Here is a 23,393-nt window from a genome sequence, read left to right on the forward strand (position 1 = left end):
CGTTCAGGGACAGTTAGTCGTCCAGCACCGTGTTGTTGTCAGCACCCACCTGAGGAAGGCCATCATAGAAAGAAGCAGCTGACTCAGCATCTTCCACATACTCCTCTCTGAACAGGTCTTTATAGAACGACGTGGCATACCTCCTGATCTCAGGGGTTCCCGTCACTGTATCTCCATCTTCAGAGCGTAGGGAATGGATGATCTTTCTTTGACCAATCTTACTCCCAGACCAAAGAAGAACTGTGAGGGGCATCCTTCTGGGAAGCGTTCATGAAGCAGCAGCGGACCAGAGCCCCCTGTGCTGTGATGCCCAACAGGTTGGCTAAAGCAGCCGTTTTGACTTTAAGAGCTTCAACATGCCCTTGATTTCCTGTGGAATCCACCAAATCCTGTAATTCCACTACTTCTATCTCCAGGTCTTGAAGAGACCTGGTAATGTGCTTGGTGACATTGCGAGTATATTGCTGACAAAAAGTTTCACCTGAACCTTCCCAATATCCCACCACTGCTGCAACAATGGGAAATTGGACTTTTGGGTCCGGTGTATACCCCACACACTCAACCCCTCTTTAAAAGAGTAATCATTTAAAAGTCCAGTATTAAAGTGCCAATATGCGCTGTGCAATTTTACATTTTGAATATAAACAGAGCACTGGACAAGACAATGTTCAGTAAAACCAACAGGATTAATTACACACTGTTTAAAAAACCCCAAAATGGTGATTAGAACAATAAAAGCGATTCAGCCTGGCCAAAGACAACATGTTGTCTCTGGATTGACTCTAGGTGTACTGCCTGGCGTTCAGGTGAAACCCTTTCCACACATCCTTCAGCTCACAGCCCTCCATACACGCGCCTGAGTCGGGCTGAGGAGGCAGGATGAGGCTCCAGGTGGTTACGGTCTAAAGTGGGGTTCTCTGTGCAGTTAAAATCACCTCCCAAAAACAGTGCAATCCTGAATGACATCACACAAAAGGTTTAAAAATGTCATTCGTTCAATGGCCGAAACTGGAGCATTACACATTTACAAAAAATAAGTTTAAAATTTTTATACTGAACCTTAATTTTTATAATATGCCCACACATGATCTCCTCCACACTAAAGGAGTAGGGACGAAAGCCCTTAGAGAAGAGCACCCCGACCCCCCCTGTTAGAGGCCTTATGGCGTGAGAATAACCTCCCCAGGCCACTGTTTCTTCCACTCACTCTCATTCTCCAAATTACTGGGAGTCTCTTGCAAAAAAATAACATCAAGGTTTTTTAACTCCATCAGTTTAAAAAAAGAAGCTCTTTTTACATCACTTCTTGCTCCATTAATGTTTAAAGATACAATTTTTAAATCCGCCATTAAAAAAGGAAAGAGCAAAAACACACATAACAAGTATGTGAAGAAACATATTACACCTAATCATCATCCTCAACGGAGTTGAGCTCTGACTTTAGTGACCAGTTTCTTGAGGCGGTAAATCTCCTGGATAGTAAACCCTCGCTATCTTTTTCTCAGCCAGGCCACAGACCTGATGAACCTCTCAGATCAGAACTGATGAACCCTCTCAGATCAGACCTGATGAACCCTCTCAGATCAGACCTGATGAACCCTCTCAGATCAGACCTGATGAACCCTCTCAGATCAGACCTGATGAACCCTCTCAGATCAGACCTGATGAACCCTCTCAGATCAGACCTGATGAACCCTCTCAGATCAGACCTGATGAACCCTCTCAGATCAGACCTGATGAACCCTCTCAGATCAGACCTGATGAACCCTCTCAGATCAGGGAAGAACTGCTCAGTCTCAACCAACTTAATCCCTTTAGTGTCCTGCAGGAACTTCTTAATCTTCTCCAGAGGATAAAGAGTTAACTCTTCCACTTGGGAATTCCTCCTCATCATCCTCATGCTCATCACTCAGATTCTCCAGCAGCTTTTTAGCTTTTGCCTCACTCTGATCCTTGTTAGAACTGCTTTTTCTTTTGCTGGATCTTTTAGTTACATCCCTCCCCTCTGACATAATTTCAGCCAAATCATCATCAACCACATTTGTAACAGTCTGACTGCAGCTTTTTCCTTTAGCACTGCCTTTCTTTTTCCTTGTCTGTTTGTTATTTTCTGCTTTGTCATTAGACTGGGCATGGCCTTCGTTTCCACTCTCATTATGTTCAACATCTCTCTCTTTTTCCTGCGTGTCTGGCTCTGTAACCTGTGCAGGTTCTGCACACTGTTGCGCACCTGCCGAGTCCGAGTCAGCCGCAGGAGGCGCAACACCTGATTCTGAGCCTCCTGGAGGCGGCTCTGCGGCCCGGTCGGCCAAACCGCCCCGGCCCATTGGGATCGGGGCGCGGACGGAACGGGACCAAATGACCCTCCTCCTTGCATCCAAAACACTTCCATAGTATCCAACGTTGCAAAAAAACATAACTGAATCCTTTAACTTTAAAACTGAACGTTAAATTTAAATCAGCCGTGTTGTCTTTCAAATCATGAAGACTTGTCTTCTGTGACACACTACGTGTTTGAGTTTTGGTGACTTGCACCCGAGCAGAACCATGTTAATGGGAGACATCAGCTGGCCGTACCGCGACAGCTCTTTGGCCAAATCAAAATTAAATTAACCAACCAACCAACCAACCAAATCCTCAGTTTTGACAAAAAGCGGGTGCGTTTGAAATCGTGATCCGGTTTGCCGGGCTCACCAGCGGAGAACCCCGTGAAAGTATCCCGGATTACAACTCCTTACTCCTACCACAGTGTCAACCTTCACCACATCATCCAGGAAAATCACCACTGCCCTATTCATACGGCAGGCAGACTTCACACTGTCAAAGCCCACAACCCCCAACAGCATAGCTGGCCTCCTCCACTGAACAGCCGACATGCATGGGAAATCCTCACCGCATGTCAGTGTGTTAGCTTCTCCATCACCGCATGGCCGCCAACCACGGGCATGATACCCGGCAAACAAAACCCTCCACCAGCTACACTGTAAAAAGTCAGTAAAATATACAGCAAAACACCGTCAAATTCCAACGGTAATGGAGCGTAAAACCAAAACTTCCTTTTACTGTATTAAATAGATTGAATAACCGTTAATTGTGAGACTGGATAAAACTTTGTTTTTCACTGTAATAAAATGTTGAAATTATAAATATTTTCTGTGAAAACAAATAAATATGCATACATTTTACAATTAAATATTGTAATGTTGAAAATGTCCGAAAACCTTAGATTTTACGGTATTATTTGAGTAAAACTACATCTTTTGGGCTTGTGCACATTGGAATTCACAGGATAAATCTGTAGATTTTAGCATTAACAAAAACATTCATTTTACAGAAGCAAGATGTTTAAAAATAGGGTCCACCGTAATACAACCAGTAAATACCATAAAAAAGGCAAATATCAGCAGTAAAAGACAATAAAATTGATAGTATTTTTTATTTTAAAATTCAGATACTGATATACAGATTAAAAGTTAGGCCTGCAGTATATCATTGTTAACCTTCTGATAAAAAAAAATCCACAGCAAAAGAAGATGTTTAAAATAAAGTTCATGGTTGTGAATAAAATTTATTTCAATAATCTTTTTTAATTATTATTTTAAAACAACTTTATGTTGTTTCACGCCATATTATCAGACCACCTTAAGTGGGTCCGCCTTAAATTTTGAGTTTGTGTGATCGCTGTTGATTGGCTGCTGGTAAACTGTGTACAGACGTTTTACGTTCGAATTGCAGAGAAAAAATGTTTTCTGGTAGCAACATTGTGCAGTATGAGCGAACCATTTCACCCAAAAAAGGGGAAGCAAGGCAAGACGGTCGTAGCGGTCTGCAGACGTGACTTCTGATCAAACCTCCTCCTAAAGAAACAAAGAGCGACATTACATTGCGGGATGACGTCACCTGAAAATGACGCTGCTGAGCTGTGTGCCGCGCGCTTTTTTTTTTTCTTGCAGGAGACTTGTTGGCTTCGCAAACGGACGCAGTTTTGAACTTGTATTAGCGCCATTTTTAGCTGCTTGGACCACAGCATCTTCGGAATTTGTAGACATCCTGGCAGCTTACAATTAATTCGAGGTGAGGTGAGTACATGCAACTTCAAGTTATCTCTGTTATAAAAAACCCACCGCCCCAGCTTTTATAGATAATTTTAGGAGTTCGTTTTGTAGTGAGGTTGTGAATTTAGTTTGCATTACTGTGGCGAGGGGAAGCATTGCTTTTGATTAGCTTCTGTGTTTGGCGTGCTGCTAATTTGCTAGGAGGAATTACCCAAGTACATGGAGATATGTTAACCTGTAATTTCTGTGGTAAGGTAGTTCAGTCATCAAGGGGCCACGTGCTTCATTGTAAACTGCATCGGAATGAGCCACGTTGTTTCTTTCGGTGTATTGAAGCAGACTGCAAGCAGACATCACACGGTATGGCGCGTTTAAAGCCCATTTTACCGAAGACAGCTCATCTGAAGAGCCATATTGTGGAAGGACACGTGGTCACTTGTCCAGTAAGAGGGTGCACAAATACCTTTTTAGAGTTAAATCATCTTTTACTGCCCACATGTCACGTAAACACAAAGAGTTTTCAGACAGCAGCATTGGTGATTTATATAGAGAGTCTGCATGTCAATCATCATCTGTTCCAACCACATCAGATGACTTTGGACCCTTGATTTCTGAGCCTGCTGCACGGCCCATTACAGATGAAGATAACATGGAAATGTCCCCGGGAGGCTCCACACTAACTTTTGCCTTGGTTGCACACTTGCGCCTAACTGTTTTATTTAGGTGCACCAGCACAAAATTTAGGTGCACCCAAATTTTTCTCGCCGCGGTAACGCTGAATGGCGATACACTAAATCACAGGGCTAAATGTTCGGTTTTAAGTCAAAGCCACTTTTCACAAGCTCTTTATTAAAACAGATTGTGATTAAAATACAAATCAAAGACAGGGTTTCCTTTTACCAGTTTGAAAATATACAGCTGCAACACATGTAAATGAAAGTTATCTAAAATTAATAGCCTAGGATATATATTTAAAAAATATATATCTGAGAAAGCTCCTTCATAAGCTTTCAACAACAATAACAGACTGATTAAAAGAGAAAGAGGACGCCCGGATAGCTCAGTTGGTAAATATAGAGGTTTGACTCCGACCTGCGGCCCTTTCATACATGTCCCCCCCCCCCACACTCTCTCTCCCCTTTCATGTCTTCAGCTGTCCTATCAAAATAAAGGCCGAAATCTTTAGAAAAAAAAAAAAGAACGACCTAAAGACCGAGGGGTACGATGGACTGGGAAGCGTATGCTAGGCTGCTCAGAGAGCGACGGCTGACTCAATAGCGGCGTTACACCAGTCTTGTGTCGGCTATGAAATGTCTGTATCGTCACTGCGCTGCATTTTTATGAACTATGATCCAGCAGGCTCCGTCTCACACGCTATTACTCAACCAACTGAAGTTAGTTGCATTTAATAACTTCTAATGTGTGTTTCGCCATGGGCTGCGTGGAGGAGAGATCCAAATCAAACACAGGCACGGCTTTACAGAAGGAATGGGTCATGTAACGCAACATTAAACTATATCCATATAAACGACATTGCTTCGTTAGTGGAGATGCAGCGGATGCAAGGACGTTAGGTGCACCCGGTGCGACCTAGGAAAAATCTTAGTCGAACCCTTACAAATTTTAGTCGCATTTGCGACCAAATTGGTCGCGCTCTCGAGCCCTGCCCTGAATTCTGTGATCTTTTTTCTGAGAAACATTTCACAATTCTACTTAAAATTGCAGGGTCAGTTTCTAGCTGCCTGCTTCAACCATACAGAACATTGTGGAGGAAATGCAGAACATACATGAGTTGGGACAGACATACATTTTGGGTAAACTTGCATCACTATTAAAAGATGACACATCATTATCAGAGGAGGACATCAACAAAGTCTGCGCGAGTCTGTCAAAAGCTATGATCTGTTTTCTGCATGTCATACCGGGCCATTGAGGACAGTGTACTCCAGAGCTCAGACCTTTTAAAAAGCCTTCAACTATGTGGAACCAAAGAAACTATTTTTAGGAGAGATAAAAACAGAAAAGATAGGTTTGCCTATTATGTGTCTTTAAGAGAACTTTGAGATGTCTGCTAGAGTCTGATCTGTGGCAGAAATCAGAAGAGCCCTCTACTGAGCCTCCTGCTGATGTTCTGTGTGACATAAGTGATAGTAAGCTGTTTAAATCAAATGATTTTTTGGTCAAAACCCATCATGCCTCAAGCTCCGTACTCTACCAGGATGCCTTTGAAGTCGTTAACCCTTTTAGGCTCTGCAAGGACAAAACACAAGGTATTAGCTGTATATGCATCAGTGGCAAACTTGCCACTTCCGCTGTACCTCAGACACAGACCACATGTCTCTTGTCTTACTGTGCAGGGAGAAAGATTTTTAAAGAGTTTGGTCATGCTAATGTGTTCTCTGAATTACTAACAGACTTGAAAGAATTGGAGGACAAGTGGGATTGTTGCATCAGATGAAACTAGAGTCAAAGGAACTTTGTTTTGCATCGCTGGTGATAATCTGGGTTCTCACTGTATTGGTGGCTTCACTGAAAATTTTAGTTCTTCAAAGTACTTCTGCAGGTACTGCCTGATAACAAAATCTGAATTTCAGGGTGCTGACCCAAATCTGTGTGGACCAGAACGTACCAAAGAGAACTACAACTCTGCTGTTGATCGCCTCCAGATTGACAATACACCAGACGTCGAAGGTGAAGTTCAGGTCAGTGTTCAATTCACTCAAATACTTCAACGTTTGTATGCCAGGCTTGCCACCATGTCTAGGTCCGCACGATATCTTTGAGGGAGTTTTTGGCTTATGATGTGGCACTGTATCTGAAGTACTTCATAAAGAAAAAGCATGGTTCACTTACTCCACTCTGAACCGACGCATCAAACAGTTTAGTCACCATGCCTCTGATGTTTCTACAAAGCCATCTGAGGTCAGCCCTCAAGCAGCTAAACTCTCAGGACAGGCTGTACAGAACTGGAACTTCCTCCGATTGCTGCCTCTCATAGTTGGAGACATAGTGACAGACCCCACAGATGATGTGTGGAACTTAACTCTGCAGCTGAAAGATATTGTAGACATGGTGTGTGCTCAGAAAATGTCAGTGGCTCAGGTAGCATATCTTGATATTCTTATTCAAGAATATTTAGAGTCAAGAAAAGCTCTGTTCCCAGAATGCAACCTGAGACCAAAACACCATTTTCTACGCCATTACCCAGCACTGATTCCGGAAATTTGGCCCACTGATTATGGACAATGCGTTTTGAAAGTAAGCACAGTTATTTCAAGAGATGTGCCAGAAATTTGAAAAATTTCAAAACCTCTGCCATACACTCTCTGAAAGACATCAGATGTTTCAGGCCTATCTAGCAGCAGGTTCATTGTGTCAGTCTGTCTTGAAAGTCAAAGATGGTTCTCCATTTCACTCAGTGCTGTACAGTAAAGCCATTCAAGATGCAGTCCAAATGTTTGACTTTACTGAAACCAATACAAAGGTCACAGTAGAAATTATGTACAAGGGAACACAGTACAAGAAAGGACCACTTCCTTGTCACAGGGGAACTCTGTTGAGTTTGGTGAAGTAGTTCTCATTTTGATTAAGAATGACAGTGTTTATTTTCTGGTGTCGGTGCACGTGACAGAATACCATTCTCAGTATCATCTGCACTCAGTGAGAAAGGAAAAAGAAAAGATGCAGTGTGTGAACATCATTGACTTAATTGATTTCTATCCATTAACATCTTACATGAAGTATGGGTACCAGATGGTTCCATTGAAACACTGTGTGCTGTCACAATAATGGGGCTGTTAGTTTGGTACTTACGAAACACTGTATAAAAGTGTAGTATTAAGCAAGATCAGCTTCATATTTTAACACCAAAGGTACCACTTGGTGTAAATTGACCTTTATTCACATTCTTTTATCAGACATCTCGGAAATGGGGGACAGCATAAGAAGTTCCATTACTAAGGTGCTGCCGGACCTGTCTGCCTCAATCCTTGAAATTGTACTGGAGGCACTACAATCATTAGGAGTGGAGACATCTGAGGACTTGCAGTTCATCAGTGAGACTGATCTGAACTCTGTCCTGAGACCAGTTCAGGCAAGAAAACTGCTGGCTGCCTGGAAACAAACCAGTAAGTATTATGATTTCATTGCACAATAGCCATGAAGGGCTTTCTGTTTTTTCTATTATACTTTGGCCAAGGTCCAAAAAGTACAATTAATCGTATCGGTTGTGATTTTGTTTTACAGCACCAAATACGGACATTTCAAGCCAGGCCAGCCTATCGTCTCCATCTTCTTGCTCCTCATTTTCTGCCTCCCCCTCACCCAGTCCAATATATTCTCTAGACTGGGTAGATAAATTTAGAATTCCATGTGAAGATTTTCCAGAAGACTTGATCCAGTGTCTTCAGAGAGAGAAAAGACCAAAGCCTCGATTGCGGAGGGAGATGATCCGCATCATTGTGAAGGAGATGATGAAAGCTTGTGCCTCTCCAACTAGAAGAGCCTCGACTGAAATTGCAAAAAAACTGGTTGTGATGTATCCCAAGTCACTGCAGGATGTCATCGCGGGGGATGTGGTAGGACAGGGGTACCACTCTTTGGTAAAACAGATTCAGGCACGAATTGAAAATGTGAAGAGGTCTACTTCACCAGTGTTACAGAAGCGCAAACTGGGAGGATCAGATGACACCGATGAAGTCACACCTGAAAAGCGAGCATCTGTTCAAGACACATATGGCTGCATAAAGTGGGACATGAAGTTTTTGCCAGTCACTGAGACACTGGAAACCCAGAAGGAGAAGATGGAACGTATGAAGATTCTCAGTGAACAGACAAGCTTCAGTCATGAAGAAGTAAAAACTCTAATGAAATGCACTTACTACTCTCAGCGCAAAGCAATAAATAGCGGAGCAGACATGCAAACCATCATAGAAGAGTGGCCTTTTTTGTTTCAGGCGATTGGAATGACAGTCCACTTTGAAGAACTTACTGGGGTACCGCTGAAAGAGACTTTTCTCACCAGTCTGGAAAAGAAGGGAAAACGGCTTCTGGACTTTCTGAAAAACACTTGTGCAGACAAGAGCAAGCGTGTCTTGGAGGCTGTCATAAAGCTTCGAATGCAGGGGGACAGCTGAAGGGCTGCTCAGAAGACGTGAAAGATATGATGCTCCTCCTTCTCTCCTATTTCGATGAAAAAGAGGGGCCCTCTTCCACTATGTTGATGAAACATGTCTGGCAAAAGAAGTCCATGTGGAAAGCCTGCCTGTGACACCATGCAGGGCTCCAGACTGCGACCAAATGGTCGCATTTTGCGACCAACATTTGAGAGTGTGCGACTGAATTTTACATGCAGTCGCACAGCAAATTTGCCCCCATTTTTACACGCTAAATGTCGAAATGTAGGTACCTGAGCGCGCAGCGGCAGCTTATCTGTCCTCTCTGAAAACTGTCAGAGAGCGGTGCTCCGACACAAACACACACTCGCACACACACGCAGAGGTGCGAGTTGCGCAAACTACGTTGGCTGTTTTTGTTGAAGTCACAGCGAGTGATGCCGATAAAGTGGTTTCAAGTATGGTTACAGTTTTTAAAAACTTCACGCAGACAGCGTTTGCTGCTATATGATATTAAAAACAGTCACGGTGCTGTTGGCGTTACACTTCCTCTGAGACAAGCAGCAGGCGCAACAGTGTGCAACTGTGCCCTGGTGACTGACTGACAGGCTGAGGTTGTAAGGCAAGGCAACTTTATTTCTACAGCACCTTTCAGCAACAAGGCAACTCAAAGTGCTTTCATGAAACATTAAAGAGCAATTGAAAACGGTCATGATGAAAATACAACAGGCTAAACAAGTTACAGTGAGTAAAAAATGAATAATTATTCAATTTAATAGGTTGTAGGGATGGGTTTGGGAGGAGAGAGGGAGGGGTTTTATTTTTATTTTTGTTTAATTTCTTTAGAGTGAAATATATTCTAATAAAATAACAAAATGTTCTAAGTACATAGGATAAATAGGTTTGGAATTATTTTTACAACTGAAATAATTGTTTTGTAATTACAGAGGGAAAGTACTGAAAAAATATACCATAATTTCAGGTATCTGTACCAATATTGGTTTAGATGCGAAAGGTACCCAACCCCAAGGGTAGTAGCCTAAACAATACAGGTTTAATTTTAAGGTGAATTCATTGTTGTTGTAGACCAGAGTTGGTATATTTTTTTAATATTTTGTTAACGGTCATGACAGCAGGTGCCTTCTATGTTGCATCTTCAAAAGTGACACTGAATTTGAAACAGCACATTGTAATTTCTGCATCTATTATCAAAGTATTTATTAGTAATACAGTGGAAATTAGTAGAAATGTGAATATTTGGTTAGCATGTTGATTTATGGTGTGTGCCCCTAAATTTTCTGGTTGCGCCCCTAAAATTTTCAGTAGGGGCCACTGTGCTCCTAGTGAAAAAGTTAGTCTGGAGCCCTGCCATGTATCATTGTTTGTGGTGAGTTGGAAATCAGTACAACTGCACAGAACCTAAGCTAATGCAAGGATACGCTTATATTAAATGTCTGCGCTTTCACTATTTTAAGACACATTTGAATGGTAAAGGGTGTTGTACAGTTAATTCTTTTACACTTGTATTTCATTCCAAGGATCCTCCTGCTTTGCATCGAGACTGTTCATGCTCAGCATTGACCACAAAGTCGTGAATGACCAAATAATGACTTCATCTCTGCAATCTGTCTGATGCTTGGTAGCTACTACTGCCTGAACATCCACTATCCACTGGAACTTGGCTCCACACTTGAATTCCTTCAGAGGTAATTTTTTACTTTTCCCTCACCTTTCCCTTTTCTTTTTTCGTTGTATAGTGTTTTATTGTGGATTATTGTGTTTATCAAGGTGTTTCTTCAACATTAACCCAGAGAAGGGAACAAAAGTTGAAAAATCTAAGAAAAAGACACTGCATGTGAACCCAAGAGTACTCACCTCATCGACGATCTCTCTGATCACGAGTGGCGAGAGACCGTTTAAAGACATTTTGAACAGATCGTTACAGTCAGCTTAACTGTACCTTGACTGGGAACTACTGTGTTTGTTTTCAGTTATCCCAGCTGATATTGAGTACTCTTACCTCACTGTAAATTCCAATAGCTGTCATAACTTGCATTAATGAGTTAGCTGTAGTCGGGTATCAATAATATGTGCTTCTTAATTGGTTTTACAAAGTAACGGTTAATTGCATGGTGAAAAAGCTATTTACTTATTGTTTTGGGTGAATATAACTTTGTTTGAAGTTATCTTAACTTGCTTAGAGAGATCATTTGGAACTCATCCAATCAGCAAGCAGGGCTGTGAGTGAGCATGCGCAGTAGAAGCCACCACCGTTCAGTCTCCTGCTCAGGATTGTTAGCGGTGCTAATCGGACTGAGCCAACACATTTTCTGGAATTTGCCGACAAATTTGCTAGAGATTTCATCGCTTGTGGAACAATAAGGTAAGTCTTCAAGCAAGTTAGGTTAATATTTGTGTGTGAATTTGTGTTTCTGTCTGCTGCCTCAACATAATCTATCATATGTTAACTAGCTAGCTAAACATTAACAAGCTAACAGGCAGAGCACATGTCGGGCATGTTTTGGGCGGCTTTCCACCACCATCCCGTGATTCACCTGTAAATCCATTTTAACTTAAAGTGAAAACGCTCACATTTTAAATGTTGCTAGAGGAACTTTTAGTTTTCCCCGAGTTGACACAGTGGCTGTACTGTATTTTGGTCGAATGTAGGGTATTAACCCGGTCTCACGGCAGTTCGTGTAAATGTCCACGTTATTCTTAATCTATTGATACGTGCTCACGGAGACGAAAGGACGCCGGGCGAAAAGGTCGCTCCATAAGCCGGGAGGTACCCGCGAGTCGGGCCCGCTGGGGACCCCTGGATGAGGCCGCCGAAAGGTCGCTCCATAAGCCGGAGGCGCCAGGCGGGCCTCGCGCGGACCGGCTGGATGAGCGGGCCGAAGCGACCTCCATAAGCCGGGAGGCGGCCCGCGGATGCCCGCGGGGACGCACCACAGTACAAAACGCCAAAACCGTCGGGGTGAAAGTCCTGTGTTGTTTGACCCATCCACCACCCGACCAACCTGCCTACACGGATTTTCGGCTTTTTATATTACTCCCTCACCATTTTCGGTTGTGGCCACAAAATATGCTTCCCATTGAAATACATTACTTAACATTTTCGCGGTAGTCCGTCCAAAAACCGACAAAAACGTCTCCGTGAACACGTAACAATAGATTCAAATAACGTCACATTTACACGAACTGCCATGAGACCTGGCTGTAAAAAAACACACCTTCGGAGTTACAAATGAAATTTGCTGCATTAAGTGTGTAGAGGAAACACTAAACAAGACAATTTGTAAGCAACACACATTTTGCAGCCACATTGGTCAGACAATTAGGAGAACATAAAGTTACTTTAGCTACTGCTAGTTTCTGTTTTAATCGTTTGCAAAGCCAAAAAACAAGGAGAATACATGATGACTGTTGGCAAAAGTTATTTTTTATTTATTTTTGCAATTCGCTACATATTAAGGACCCTGTCAAGCATGTTAAATAAAAACAAGAAAAACATTAAAAATTAAAATGTATATCGATGTGTTTCTTCCATCCCGCCCCTATGACCAAGCACCTTTCATTCAAAGTCAAGTTAACCGGGTTGTTCCATATTTTTATAAGATAGCACCTGGTATTGATAGAACACACACGTAAGTTGTTGATGACAACAAATTATTTTTGTCTGTAACGTTTTCTTTTAAAATGAGGTATATCGGAAAAGTGTTTCAACGTCTGACTTTCCCCTGTTATTTCTTTAAGTAAATGCAGTTGCTAATATTGCTGTACTTATACTTAAGTCAGGATTGTTTATACTCTTAATTTTTAGAATTGTTTTTATGACTCAATCTGAATCTTCAAATATTCATGTAAGAGGATACATCTATAAGGATTTATATTGGAAAACTATCATTCTCCTGTAATGCTTGTAAAGTATGCACTATGTGTCTTTAATCTACAAATCACATCACTTTAAATGGGGAACTTTCTTTTAACTAAGACATTATTTGTCCTTTACAGAAGTGCTTGTGGCAACTGCCCTTGAGGGCTCTTCACAGCTGCTTTGTCAGTGGGCCTCAGTACACTGGAGGTGAGATAAAGTATACAATATTTTGGATGATATTATATGTAGATATACAAACACACACACTTACAACTTACACCTAAATTTTAAATTATTTAAAATAATTTCTTGCAGATGCAGTGGACCTGTAAGCAGTGTAATTTTTCTACAGAAAAAAGAGGACAGTTGTTAAAACACTATCGCCTAAAACATGGAGGCTTTACTCGGCAACAGCCAATACCATGTCTTCATAACGATTGCTTGTGCACTTTCAAATCTTTTAATGCACTCAAAGTGCATTTATCGGTTTGGCACTGTCAATCAAACATTGGACAAGCAAGTAAACCCACAGTTGTATTTCACTGCCAATTATGTGAATACACAGAGCCCTGCACTGAAGAAGAGTTTTTCACACACTTGCGCAGCCATTTAAAACTTAAGCAAAAAGTTCTGTGTCCATACGACGGCTGTGATTTTCACAGCAATGTGTATTCAACATTTAATGCACACAAAAGTAGGGTACACAAAGGGAGTGCTACAACACATTTTAAAACCGGAATTGTATCAAACATTAAACATCAAGATCAATTGACTGAAGTGGAGAATGATATTTCCTCACAGGATGACACTGAGTGTGAATTTGAAGAATCTGTAGGTGACATACAGGACTTGGAAAGTCAGCTGGAACGTAACCTTGCCGCTTTGTTTTTGAAAATGCAAACAATCCTGCATATATCAGAAAGTGCTACACAAGAAGTTATTCAGCAGATCAATCAGATCCACTTACTTTCACAGCCATTACTTCACAGTAAAGTCCAGGAGATTATCAGTCAGCATTGTGGTGACGTGGATAATTCCATTGTGAGTGACGTTGTAAATGCAGTTTCACAAACTAATGTCCTGCTGAAATTCACCTCTACAGGAGGATCCTTATCAACAGCTAGCAGGAGAGCATCTTATATACAGCAAGAATTTCCTCTTGTTATGCCAGTTGAGTTTCGTCTTGACAGAGATAGTTCTGTTGTATATGTCCCCACACTGAAAATGTTGCAGGCTTTGTTAAGAAATAAGGATATTCTGGATAAGGCGCTGCATGTAGAATGTGGTGCTTCACCAGAAGGATACCACTCATTCAGAGATGTCTCACATTTTAAAGAAAATGTTCTTTTGAATGTGGAAGAATTTAGGATTGCTCTTGGGCTATATATAGATGATTTTGAGGTTGCTAATCCACTGGGAACATCAGAAAAAACACAAACTATGTGCAGTATATTGGGTACTTGCTAATCTTGACTCCAAATATCGGTCAGCTCTCCACTCTATACAACTTGCACTTTTATGTAAGGTCAAGACTGTGAAGGAACATGGCTATGCAGAAGTTCTTCGTCCTCTCATTCAGGATCTTGTTACTCTTGAAGGAACACGGTGTGTATGTTGAACAGCTAGCAGAAAGTGTTAAAGGAACTGTATTGTATGTAGCAGCAGACAACTGGGGGGCTCACGCTTTGGCGGGATTCCAGGAGAGTTTTGCAGCACATCTCTTTTGTCGGTTTTTGTATGTGTAAGAAAGATGACATACAGGATAAGGAGGTGCGGTCAGGTCTACACCAGCCAAGGACAAGAGAGGACCACGACAGACATGTGCAAGAGGTTATACATGACCATACTATGGCCAGACATCTTGGTGTAAAAAGAGGGTGTCCACTGAATGAAAACTTGAAACACTTTCATGTGGTGGATGGTTTTCCACCTGACATTCTGCATGACTTTTTAGAGGGTATAGTACCAGCAGAAATGTCACTCTGTCTTCAGGATTTTATGACCAAGAAGTATGTTTCTTTGGACTGTTTGAATAAGGCTATTAAGCAGTTTCCTTACACGTTCTCAGATAAAGCTGACCAACCACAGATCATTCCAAAGACCTTCATCGCTAAGGGAACCATTGTGGGCAACGGACACGAAAACTGGGCTCTCCTGAGGCTGCTTCCATTGATGGTAGGCCATAATATCCCAGAAGGAGACAAAGCATGGGAGATACTGATGCTTCTAAAAGATATACTAGAAATAGTAATGTCATCGCACTTTACTGAAGAGTTAATCCACTTTCTGGTTTGCAAAATCTCAGAACATAGAGAGTTACTGCAGCAAACTTTTCCGACCTACAAACTCCGTCCAAAACATCATTTTATTGAACATTACCCTCAACTGATTAAAACTTTTGGCCCACTAGTCGATGTGTGGACGATGCGTTTTGAAGGGAAGCACAAATTTTTCAAAAAGGTTGTGCATGACACTCATAATTTCAAGAATGTAGCACAAACCTTGGCTGTAAGACACCAGAAGATGATGGCCTTCCATTTGGATTCTGCATCCTTCTTTAAGCCTTCTGTGGAAATTGATAAAGTCAGGTCAGTTATGATCACATCTTTCCCTGAAAATGTTCAGCGCTCACTACATCAGGCGCCAAGCAAAGTACAGTGCTGGTTGCAGCTTCTGCTTGTGTTCATGGTGTAAAGTACACTGCAGATATGATCATTTCAGTTGGCTGTTGCTCTGGTCTCCCAGAGTTCCAGCAAATAACACATATTGTTGTTATCAACACAGAAATCCTGCTAGTCTGCAGGCTTTTGACCTCATGGTATGTTGAACATTTACGTGCTTATGAGTTGTGCTTCAGTGGGGAGGGTCTCTCAATGTCACCCATCTGTCCGAACTGAATGATGTTTTCCCCTTATCTTCCTATAGAGTGAAAGGCAATGTGTACGTCACACTAAAGCGTTACATATTATGCTGAATGACATGTGGACTGGGTACTAAAGTGATCTCCACTCTGTCTAGGACCATGGGAAGCTATAAACTAAGAATCATCATAAATGAAGGGGACATACGGAAAGTGTCACTGGACAGAAAACCAGAAACGGTTGAAGAGCTGAAGATAAAAGTCAAAGAAAAATGCAACCTGCAGGATGACTTCAATCTTATGTATGAAGACCCTGACTTTGGTTATTCCCTCTGCAACCTAGATGACATAGGAGACTTGCCAGCTACAAAAGCAACTGTGAAGGTCATTTCATTGGTGACACTGACACTGGTGCCTGCTTCCACCACCAGCATTTCTGATGCCTCAAATGTCTCAGATGATACAGAGATTCTGTCGACATACAGCTCATCATCATCAACAAGACAAGAGCAATGGCCAGAGTTTTTGAGATTCCAAACTTCTCGGTTGATGTAGAATTCAGACTGAGACAGGCTAATCTTAAGTTTTACGAGACCAAACTTACCTGAATGTACCAAGAGACATGAAGCATGGTATTTTGGAGAAGCTTGCTGAAGCGATCTACAAATTTGATGCCTATCCAAATGAAGAACGATGCCATTCTGTGGCATTGCGCTCATAAGCAAACATCCCTGCCTGAGGGAACCAGGCTCGCCAGATGGGTGTTCTGGCTGGAAGAATAGCTTGACATACAAAATGGGGAACTATCGCGCTAAACTGAGAAAAGCTGGATGTGCAAAGTGCAATATAAATCAGGGAAAAAAGGGCCCCAGGAATGGCATCAAAAGGCCTCAAAAGACCAAAAAGGTTTGAGGTCAATTACTTACCAGACCTCCCTGAGGGGCAGAATGAAGATAGACTAAAAGTTGAAGAAAGCTCCTGGTTGAAGAAATGAAAACGGAACCCCAGTGGAACAGTCATTGCATCTAAGATGGACCACACATTCCACCCGCGGAGACGGGAGATTGTGGAGGCTGAACCTCCAGTGAAAACCCTGAAGGAGCGCTGGCCAGCTCTTTTTACAGAGAGACAAGCGTCACAGATATTGATATGCTTTTTTATATTCTCCTAGTGTGCATTTAGGTTTTAGGACTGGTAACCAAAGGTTTTCCAAAATTTCCACACTGGCTCAAGCCGCCTACTCACTCACATTTTTTTCTGTCTTGTAGGTGTTTGCTGAGTTCAACAGGATAGCCACGACAAACCTGGAGAATGACTTTTTGGTGCTGTTGACCGCTACACACCACGCTTTGTCACAATCTTCAAGTCCAAGAAAGGAAGTGTTGGAGAGAAACTGGCTGAGATTGTGCAGCAAATTGATTCAAGGGTCAGTCCACTACAGACTTGTTAAGTTTTTGCTGTGGATTAGATAACTACTGCAACGGGCAACTGTTCTCTGCACTGTTAAGCATACATGGTGACACCTTTTCTATACGCTTTTTAAAAATGGGTTTGTAGTGTAACTTCTGAATGTTGCTTAATCTTGAACTTTATTTGTTCTATCCACTTCTAGAAACCAGATGTGACAGCAGTGCGCACCTTGTTCTCCAAGGCATCCCTGTTCTGCTTGGTGATGACCCCAGTAACTTCTACAACACCTCCTTTGTAAGTTCTCATATCTTAAAAGAGCACATACTGTATATTACTGTGAGTTCAGAACAAAGATGGGCTGCATGCTAACTGTGACAGTTCAGTGTATGCCAGCAGGGTGATAAAAAAAAGATAAAACAACAAAAACCCTAAACAAAATGATGAAGCAGCCATTCAACTAACTCCATTTGTAGTCCATGTCACATGGTTGCACTGCTGAGTGCCACAATGCTAAGCCCACTTGCCGTGCTGCAATTGTGGGTTCTGCACAAGAGGTAGAACATTTCTCTCCCTCACATGCACTAGCTGTAACAGCATTAACATCTGAATAATTTTTATATTAGGACAGACATGAGAGCTTAATTTAAAAAAAAATAAAAAATAGGCTGGAGGGAAGTGTTGGCAGGACAGATGACTTGATGACAATTGATAATGCCAATCACATTTACCTGTTGTAATGTTTGTGTTTGGTTGTATACAGGATTCTGACAGTGATGAGGCCTGGGACCAGGTATCTGTTGGGTTGCTGACTGTCATCAGTGAAGATGTGCCCCTCCTCGCCAAATCATCTCCATCTTGACCCAGTGTCTACTGCCATCATTCTTGAAGGAGGTATTGTAATGAACAATCCTCAGAACCTACCTCAAGCACTTTGCCTCTTGTTTGGGTTGTCCTATGCACTACAATTGGACTACCCTAAAGCCATGAAAAACACATTCAGCTTCATTCAACGAGTGATGCTTGGCCTGGGAGAGAACAAACTCCCCCAAACTTCAAACTCTTAAAAATCTCCTGTTGAGTTAGAATGGTAAAAATCAAGAGTGACACTTGGCATACAATCTTGTTTATAAAAGTGGGTCCAGTTGCTTTTTATTGTTAGCTAAATTAAGGCACTCCTTTCATATTGTTTTATATCCACTGGGTTCATCAGCAAGTTACATTTAGAGGCTGCAGGTGTATGGTCATTCATACGTGTATGAGATCGGTTGCCATAGTCATTATTGTACAATAACTGGATGTCACTTGTAATAGTCAGCAGGTTGATACTGTCAGCAGTTTGGTCTTTAAACTTTATTGTTAATACAAAAGTAAAGCAGTTTCTCAGGATTATGTTAAATAAAAGGTCAGGGTTGGAATTTTCTTTCCACAAATGAGAAATGTATGTCTTTTTATAAAGCCAAATACATTGGCTGCCAATTATTACTGGAAGATTATTGAAGAACAATTTTGGTACCGATGTATATTGGCAAATAGGCAAACATTCAATCCAACAAAGTCCATTGTTCACATCCCTTGGTGTTACTTTCACTCTGTACTTTTGAAGAATGTTTTTATTTTTATATTTTATGGTAGTGTAATAAGCATGTATGCACGTTCTGGTTCTGAGAAGAGATATTCTGTGGTTGGCGCTAATACCTTGACATTTATCATTTTAGTCTGAATGTTGTCTTCAAGTGGTACTGATCACTTATAGTAATGACTAACATTTTAATCTCCTCAAAACCAATTAGTATCTCTGTCAGCTGTCTAAGGTGCAGATTTGACTGTTTTCCCTAAACATCTCTAATCAAGTATATTTCCCAAAAATTCATACTCCTATAAATAATTCGGTAAAAAAGTTAACAATAAAATTACTTATCAGCCAAGTCAAGAATTCAAAATCGTGAAATTCCTGTGCCAAAATTTGATTGATTGAAATAAAAGGTTTATCTGGGCCAAGCACACCATAATAATTTTAAAGATGATGAAATACAATCAGTATAAAATTACAAATGTCAAGGTAATGCATACTTTATACCAGATCAAAGGGTTTTAAGACTTTGATTTTAACATTGTAAACTAACAATGGTTGAGGTTCAAGGAATAAACCTGTTTCAAATATAATGTGGTTGTGTGTTAAATATTTCTATTTTATGATACTTCTTCTCTGGTACATTTATGTGACAAGTGTATAGTGAGTTGGCAGAACAGAGTTAACATATAGGTGAGCGTTTAGTGATATCAATTAGACATTTAGATGGTTATTGCGAAGAATAACCATCTAAATGTCTAATTGATTACTGTAAATGGAATAAGGTAAAATGAATGTTTGAAGTACTTAATTTACACAAGTAACAGTTACTTGGTCTTTTCAAGGCAATCGGTTTGCATGGTTTAAACAAGTAAATCAGAATCGCTCTTCAAGTAACTAAAACGAGAAATTCTAAGTTGTAGGAATTGTCACATTAGTTAGCCCAACTTAAATAATCGTGTTTAGATTACACACAAAGTAAAGTTCACATTACAGTACTTAGTTGTTTGAAATAGTAATTCTGAGTTGTCTATACTAAGTCAGGAGTACATCTAAAGTAAATTGTCAAGTACACCGCACACATTGTTTTTAGTTACTTAAACTCAAGAGTAAGTATACTATACTAAACAGGGATTTGTTAATACAACGCAATACCTATTCCACTGTACTTAGTTTTTAGTGGCAATCGGTTTGCATGCTTTTTAAGTAAGGTTAACTAATCGGATTTTACAGTGCTGATTTCTGTTATCACAGGCATGCTTTTCAGAGGTTTTGATCTTAGATCTTTAAACAATCCCTCTAACTAGGGATTGTTATTGAGAACTGTACTCTTGATGTTTCTGAGATGTTCTATATTCTATACAACAGTTTAAACTATTTGAATTTTGTATTGCCCTAATTGGCAAACAAGTTAAGTGTTGAACTGAACTGTTAACATTGAAATTTAAACAGCACTGTCTGTTACAAACATTACTTGACTTTAACTGTTATTATAGCATTTTGTAGCTGTAAGGTTCTGCAAAATTGATGTCACAAGCTTATGTGCATGTGTGATTGATTACTTATGTAAAGTCATACTTTAAAAATGATGCTATTGCATTTCTTGTCATTTATTCATTGAGGCAGTCATTTTTCTGTTTTTGCTAAAAGAATTCAGGAAATTAATGTAATTCATGTTTTCCTGAAAATGGTTAATATACATTTGTTAGTTGACTTTAGTGCTTAAGCAGTTTTAAGCAGTTTTTAGAGCTTAAGCAGTTTTAAGCAGTTTTTAGAGCTTAAGCAGTTTTGGCTTTCTTTTTTCATAATGCCAGGAGAAGCTTTAGATGCTTGTTTTGCCTTTATTTGTTTAAAGCAATATATTTGACTAGCAGCAAGTGTGTGGAGGTCAAAATATGTTCAAGACAATAAAAATGTCAGTGAAGGACATCTGAGATTTTGTTGCAGTGGTTTTCTGATGCATGTGTTTAAGGTTTAAGGGTGGTGACACAGCTAAGACCCGAGAGTCTCTTTCAAGGTTAGTAAAGTAAACAGATTCTAGAAGATATTTTACAATTTTTCCCTACACATTGTTTTCTCTGTTATCTCTAAATTCTTATTTTGTCTTTATTATGATTAAAAAGGTTTGTTTTGTTCCTGCCCTTTTCAGACACTGAATTTGAGCAGAAACCATAAGGATACTCAAAGGACCTGTGACTCTCAGGAAATGGTGAGATTTCAGGTCATAATCTTTTTTTTTTTTTTTTTTTTTCATTAAATTCATTTTCCTTTGTCCCTTTACAATATTGCTGTTTTGTTTTTGTAAACAGCATCAAATGAGAGTGACAGGTGAAACAGTTTCAAGACAATGGCAGGAAAAGCATGCTGAAGATTGAATCAAACCTTGGCTGGAAATATTTGGTATGTGTTTTACCGTAAATCAAATTGTTGAAAAACATTCAGCTACACTGCAACACATGGAAACTTGTTTTGCACTTATTTTCTTGTTACTTTAATTTCTTGTCTCATTATTTTTGTCAGTTATAATTATTTATGTTGTATGCCCTTTTGTTTTTCTTTCTGAATGCAGAAGAAGGGATCTAGCCAGTCCTCAATGAAAGCTTCGTTGCCCCCCTGTGAATCTTCTGGCAGAAATGATGGCGCCTTGTATTCTTTGGTTTCCCTAAACATCACACCCTGTTTATACAAGGCTCTTCAATTAAGTCTGCACCCAAAGATTCAATAAGAGGTAAGCAGTGGTATTATTCAAGTTTTGCAAAAGAAAGATGGACAGGAGACACTAATCTTAATCAGCCGAGACTCAGGTTCATGTCCAGGTGAGCAGTTTCATACGATGAAGGAAACTGACGCTATAAAAGATAGATTGAATGATAGGTCTCATCACCATGCATTCAGTCATTAACTTCAAGTTCTATGATAAATCAATAGGAAACTTAATAAATACAATGTTTTCCAACAAATTATGATTGTGATTAGGGCTGCGTTGTCAATGTACATAAGTTGATTTAAAGGATTAGTTCACTTTAAAAAAAACTTTTGCTGATTATTATACATCACCCCATGTCATCCAAGATGTCCATGTCTTTCTTTCTTCAGTCGAAAAGAAATTAAGGTTTTTGATAAAAACATTCCAGGATTTTCCCTCATATTATGGACTCAATTGGGACCCAAACGGTTCAAGGGCCAAATTACAGTTTCAGTGCAGCTTAAGGGTCTTATCTAGCGAAACGATCGCTCATTTAAAAAATAAATAAAAAAGTTTAAGTTTTATAAGCACAAATGCTCGCCTTGCTCTGTTTTGTGATGCGCGTTCGTGACGTCACGTAATACGCAATTACGTTTAAAAGGTCACGTTTGAAAAATTTCTGTCCTGAAGAAAATTTTCTTTTAGGCTTTTAATATTAAAGCACCCAGGATACGCACATGAAATGGGCATTTTAAACGATAAACTGACACAAATACATTTGGATATGTGTATATGGTCCTCCTTCCGCACATTTGTAAACACGTCAACTTGACCTTTTCAATGTAATTGCGTGATACGTGGACGTCACGAACGGCGCGCATCACAGAACAGAGCAAGGCGAGCATTTGTGCTTATAAAACTTAAACTTTATTTATTTTTGAAATGACCGATTGTTTCGCTAGATAAGACCCTTATTCATCGGCTGGTCTCTTTAACCCTTCGTTGTTGTCCTTCGGGTCCCAGTGACCCGAAGGACAACACAGGGATTATGTACTTCCGTTTACTTTGTTGAGAATTGCTCTCTAAAACCGGTTTCTTTTAAAGTAAGTAAGTCAAGTTTATTTCTAGAACACATTTAAACACAGTTTAAGCTGACCAAAATGCTGTACAAACAAGTACTAAGGTGCTGTATTAACCCTTGTTTAGAGAGCAATTCTCAACAAAGTAAATGGAAGTACATAATATTTCAAGGGTTAAAGCCCTTTGAAGCTGCACTGAAACTGTCATTTGGACCTTGAACCGTTTGGGTCCCATTGGAGTCCATTATATGGGGAAAAATCCTCGGAATATTTTTTTCATCAAAAACTATTATTTCTTTTTGACTGAAGAAAGAAAGACATGGACATCTTGGATGACGTGTGGGGTGAGTAAATTATCAGCAAAAGTTTTTTTAAAGTGAACTAATCCTTTAAGAACTGCATACTTTACAGCTAAGAAATCATTTATCATTAGATCTGTTTTTGACAGCACGTTTTGTTCATTTCTGTGCATTTTGCTCAAGCACTGATCAAACTTTTGAAACTTTGTCCATTTTTGCTGCAGCAGGGGATCCTGCCAGTCCAAAGTGAACTCCTGATGGACATTGACGTACTCCTGCAGAGCTTGTATCTTCGACACCATGTGCATTAGAAACTCCACTGAGTGCTTTCCTTCACCAAGGCAGGACCCAGTGACTCATTACTGTTGATCGGTCAGGGGGAGGTCATTTTTGTTTCATGTTTATTCATTCCTCCATGGATTACCAGCCATATATATGGG

At 40.3% G+C, this 23,393-nt stretch overlaps 2 long non-coding RNA genes and 1 pseudogene across 3 annotated transcripts; 2 read left to right on the forward strand and 1 right to left on the reverse strand.

Moving 5' to 3' along the window:
- The window catches only part of LOC120546464, a 275,615-nt pseudogene that overhangs the window by 232,196 nt on the left and 20,026 nt on the right, over positions 1-23,393 (reverse strand).
- LOC120546684 lies at positions 10,538-21,528 on the forward strand. 2 transcript variants are annotated; one of them, XR_005636908.1, is made up of 6 exons: positions 10,538-10,556; positions 10,708-10,875; positions 20,862-20,906; positions 21,039-21,098; positions 21,199-21,289; positions 21,462-21,528. It is a non-coding gene; the product is annotated as an uncharacterized LOC120546684 (long non-coding RNA). The 2 variants fall into 2 exon arrangements; XR_005636907.1 differs by lacking the exons at positions 10,538-10,556; positions 10,708-10,875 and having other exon boundaries at positions 20,131-20,906.
- On the forward strand, positions 13,207-16,429 carry LOC120546689. Its single transcript, XR_005636916.1, has 3 exons — positions 13,207-13,256; positions 15,118-15,224; positions 16,068-16,429. It is a non-coding gene; the product is annotated as an uncharacterized LOC120546689 (long non-coding RNA).

The sequence above is a fragment of the Perca fluviatilis genome, chromosome 18 (genome assembly GCF_010015445.1).
Source record: "Perca fluviatilis chromosome 18, GENO_Pfluv_1.0, whole genome shotgun sequence".
Taxonomy (NCBI): domain Eukaryota; kingdom Metazoa; phylum Chordata; class Actinopteri; order Perciformes; family Percidae; genus Perca; species Perca fluviatilis.